Here is a 5,263-nt window from a genome sequence, read left to right as displayed (position 1 = left end):
ATTTGCTGGTGTGTGGAACGCACACCACAGAATGTGTATGTAAGCATTCGGGCAGATCGGATGGGACAGGGATTCTGGCACTCGGGAATCACAGAATATTGAGTGTTACAGCTCGGATGGAAAGGTATTCTGGCACTCAGGAGCCAAGGAATACCTCAGTCACAGTAAGCATAGCAGCTTACAGCCCTGCTCCAGGGAAAGGCTTCCCCATGTATCAGCTCTGCTCTGTCAGGAGAGGGCTTCCCCAGAGAGGTTTGTGCAGTTCGGCTCTGCTTCCCCAGAGAGTGGGGAGCTGAGTATAGCAACTCCACTCTGCCAGGGGAAGGTTTTCCTCAGCGAAAGCGGTATAGCCCTGCTCTGCTCCACTCTGCCCAGGGTCTTCTCTGCTCCTCCGCAAAAGAAGGTCTTCACCCAACCCTCATTAAGAGATTTATTGGGAGGGAAGAATCCAGGAGAGTGGCTGCCCTCTGTGAGGGTGGAAGGAAGAGTATGAACAACCACAAACTGAACAGTCACAGAGTTTTATAGGGCCTATTAGTGGGTGGAGTTTTCCCAGAAAGATTGGGTGGGGATTGGCCCTATTTCAATACTTGAGCTCAAACTGGCTAGATCTCATACTCAGGTTTCTGAACAGGTTTAGGGTCAGATTTGGCTCTGGTTTCAGGGCCAAAGTGTGTTTCTTTCACTGGTCTTTTTTAGCTTTTTGACTCTAATTTTAGGGTCAGGGTGTATTTCTTTCACTGGCTCTGATTCCAGGGACAGTTTCCTAATGTGTTTCTTTGTTTCTGGCGGAAGGGCCAAAGTGTTTCTTTGGCTGGCCCTTTTTCCCTACAGTGGATGGCAGGGATGAAAAGAAAGAAGGGGCTGGGTTCTACAGCCCCTTCAGGAATGCATCCCGATTCCCTGAAAACTTCCAAAGAAGCCAAACTCCTTGAAGGTTTTACCTAAACACAAAATCTTCACTTTAGTGTCCTTTGAAGGACACTGAAAACTTTAACCATATATTGGCTGCTTAAATATGTCACCTTATATAACAATCAAAATCAACAGGGAATATAGATCCAGGTTTCAAGAGTAGCAGTTTCTTTAGTTTGAGTAGACAAGCTCAGGGTTTCTGTCTGGGAAAGAGGATGAGGAACAGAAGAGTGGTTTCCTCCCGTTTATCACATCTCTGCCCTTCTGCTTCCAGCCTGTCTCCTCATCTTCAGAAGCCACACCCTTTTGTTTTCAGCCCTCCTCCTCACCTTCAGAAGCCACGCCCTTCTGCTTCCTGCCTGCCTCCTCAACTTCCAAAATGGCTGGATCTTCTGTTTCCAAGCAGCTCCAAATCTCAGCAGTTTTAATTTGCTTATTGGTAGCTTGAATTTTAACTCCCCAGACCTGTTAAGTCCGCTATCTTTTATCCATCTGCTTGACAGCTTCCAAAATTATCAGTGGGTCCCAAAATGTACTGGAATGTTAAGTCAGAAAATGAGAGGTGAGGTCTTATCTTTTGAATTAACAAGCCAGATCAAGCGACAAAAACCCAGTTACCCACAGCTCTCAGCTTGCTGGCGGCCTCCAGAGCTATTTAGGGACAGAGTCTGTTGGTGAGGAAAGGAAATTACAGATTATCCAATTCCACTTAAATCTATAATTAAATAACCTCATGAAAGAATCACTTATAAGCACTGCTCGCCCATCAGCATTCTTCCACAGAGAATCTTAACGTGTGTCTGACAGGGAAAACCTCTCCTTAGCCCATACATGTTTCTTGGCAATAAATCCCTGTGGCAGGCATGCTGCCTGACCCATAATTGGTGCTCGACAAATGTTTGTTGAATGAATGAACACAAAGATCTGTCCCTCAGAAGTTTAATTTGGTTCAGCGTGAGCAATTTAAGGTTGTGGCTTTCAATATTGGCAGGATGGTGACTGGCAGCAAATCCCCACAAGAAATTTCCTTGCACTTCTTTGTTCATGAGCATCACCAAATATGAATCTTTTTAAAGAGTGTTCTAGTTAGTTTCTAATTCAGATAGAAAACTGTTCCTTTAGCCCATCTTAGATGCTAACAGCACTGAATGCTATAGAACAAGTAGCTTATACACAACAGAAATTATTATTGTTCTGAAGGCTGGGAAGTGAGAACCATGGCACTAGATTTGGTATCTGGTCGGGTGTCTCTTGCTGCTTCTGCCTTTTCATGTGACAGCAGAGAGGAGAGGGCTTTGTGGAGCCTTTTCCTTAAGGACAAACTCTATTCCCAACGGCTGCCCCTTGTAATAAAAATACTTCCAAAAAGTCCAGCTCCTCATGACATTGGAGATGGAGATTTCAACATACAAAGTACAGGAAGACACAGCCCATCTATAGTAGATAGGATATGGAAGTTCAAGATGGATGGGGGACAAGGGAGGAAGAATGTGTAAATATGTTGCTTCATATTTTAATCTCACCAATCAAGATACTCAGGAATTTAATGTGCCCAGACTACTAAAATTCTGATAGAATCAAGAGTCCCTATGTTATCAAAACAACTTCAGTCAAACTTCAACCCCCTATTCCCTTTCCCCATATATGCACTATAGCTAGAGGGTTTGTCCTATGAGAAGCCACAGATATTTGGGGAGGAGTAGAGAAATAAGACTTGAGCTGATCTTTGGTATCACCTGCTTTCATGGGGTGTACCAGCCAGCCTTAGTCTAGGAGAGGGAAAAGTCAGAGGGTGAATTCAGAAGGAAATAGTTGAAAATCATAAAGAAGTTTCATTAATATCTCAACTAAACTTTTCTGACTGGACTCTGCTATTTAAAGCTTAAGTATATCACATCCCTATGCAAACCTCTTTGTTATCTGCCTTTCTGCACTGAAGCTGTACCTTCTCAAATAAGCCCCAGGGAGCTCTGCACCTGGCCCTGGCTGCTTGCTTCTGTCTGGCAGTTTCATAGTTCTGCTGGCAGTGGGTGGGATGACCAGACTATGCCAAGTAATTCAGATAACATCATTCCTGGCAGGAAGAGAGGTTTGCAGCCGTGACACACATCATGCCTTCCTTGCATTCTGGACACTGCCAGGAATCCTGAGGGGGTCCCTGTATAAAATTGGCTCTTTGCATTATTCATATGGCAGCCAGGACCTGAGACCTAAAGCTTTCTTCCACAAACAGCAGCGGGACTATCAAATTCAAACTGGTTGGTACTATTTTGCAAATATTTAAAAAGTAAATGTTTTTGTTTGCTTTGACAGGAATTCCTGCAAGCAATGTTTCCGGAGAACATTATGACCATTTGCTTTTACTGAGAAAATTTAACTTTTTACAAGTCATGACAATAATAATAATAACTGACATAAAGTGGGCATTTTCTGGGCTTAGTCTACACTCTGACTCTCAAAATCCACACTACAATCCCATCTCTGTTTTACAAATAAAGCAAGATGATATTAGAAAGAGTTACTATTACTATCCTGAGGTCAAATAACTTGCAGAGCCAAAGTCCATGATTGACTAAAAGTTATATTCAGCTCTGGATTCGGCCACTATTACATTAGCCAACTAAATTAACATAAATACTGATAAAGTTCTGGGGTGAAGAGAATACCAGAGAATTAATATTACTAGGAAAAAGGGAAATTTGTAGTGTTATTATTTACAATGTATTAAAGCTTGCCTGAGGATTCAGAAACCAACTTCAGCCACAAGCCATAAAAACCAGGCACACACGTGTAATCCAGCAGTCAGAAGCTAGGAGGTGGTGGTAAACACCTTTAATCCTAGGTCTCAGGATTGAGAGATAAACGGATCTCTGTGAGTCCAAGGCCACTCAGATCTATACACGATTGAACCAGTCTAAAAGAGAATTATAGCTCACATCTTCAATCCCAGCACTGGAGGGGTATAAAAGACAGGAGCAAGGATTCAGTAGAAACATTCATTCTCCAGCCACAATAAAGGGAGGCAGCAGTTTGAGGCTTGGTGAAGAGCTCACGTGTGGATCAGCCCTTTCAGCCTGAGCTAGAGGTGAGAGCTAGTGGCTGGCTACTTTGATTCCCTGATCTTCAGGTTGAATCCCAATATCTGTCTCTGGGTCTTTTATTAACTTGTGTTACAGAAATTTAGTGCCATTCATTTCTTAATTAAATTAAACTATGAATACAGGCATATAATCCTCATTGCAATGTATCTTGAAGTAAGCAAAAGAAAATGAATATACACAATTTTACATATTTAAAACATATCCATCACTAGCCCAAAGGTGAAGTTGCTAACCAGGGAATCTGAAACAAAGCAAAGCCAGAGAAACACAAAACCTACTCCATTTCTATCATTGTTCCTTTCTGTAATTTTATCTCTGGGTCCTTGGATATAAAATAAAATGGAAATATAACTTTGTACATCCTCATGTGGCAAGAGAACCAAAGACAACTAGGCCACCACCAACCTAAGGAGCTGAAATTGCAGCTAGTGCAGACTCAACAGGAAACACTTGCAAGAATTTGGCAGTGAATTGCTAGATACTTTTGTCAGGGACACATGCAGCAGAACAAGAGAGGACTGGACAAACTTGCAGGTTTTGCTTTGGAGTCTGTAGGTTCTATTGCTTCAGCGGTGGAGTTTGATTACCCAAACTCCACTGGGGGTGGAGGGAGAAGACAGCCAAGATGAGGAAGCAAACCCGGTTCCACAGTTTTGAAAGACAAGTAAACCTATTCTCTCTGTTGCTTATAAATGCAGTTTGAACAGCCCAGTAAGAGACTTTTATACCATTATGTGATTTTTACCTTAAATAATTCTTTATATGCAGGTAGCCTCTGCAGTAGTAGGAAAAGTGGGAGAGTTTGTAATGTCTGCTGAGTGGAGGGCAGGAACAGAAGAGCGCCATGCACCAAAGAGAGGAAGAGAGTCAGGCAATTAGGGAAACAAGTATGGGCCAGGGCCAAAGGCCATCTACATTGAAACTTCAACCCCACTCCTTAAGTCCCAGTTCTTACCGGCTATCTCCTGACTCCAGGACAGGACTTATAGTCCTCTGGGCATCGCCTTTTATAGGAACACAGTAGAGAGCTATTGTTGACCTCAGATAAAATCAGAGGGCCTCCAGCCCTGTGCTTCTCTTTCATCTGTGGTTTGAGTAGATCCACAATGGGTTGTACACTGTTTCACAGAGGTGTTAATCTTCCTGATTTCCCAGCTCACCACTACCTCACCACAGCTCAGAGAAAGCACTAGCCTCTAGTATTTCCCTGGTGCATTGATGGGTTGGAGAAAGGGGATGAAACAGGG

The sequence above is a fragment of the Phodopus roborovskii genome, unplaced genomic scaffold (genome assembly GCF_943737965.1).
Source record: "Phodopus roborovskii unplaced genomic scaffold, PHOROB, whole genome shotgun sequence".
NCBI classification, from domain to species: domain Eukaryota; kingdom Metazoa; phylum Chordata; class Mammalia; order Rodentia; family Cricetidae; genus Phodopus; species Phodopus roborovskii.
Note: the sequence above shows the minus strand (reverse complement) of the source record.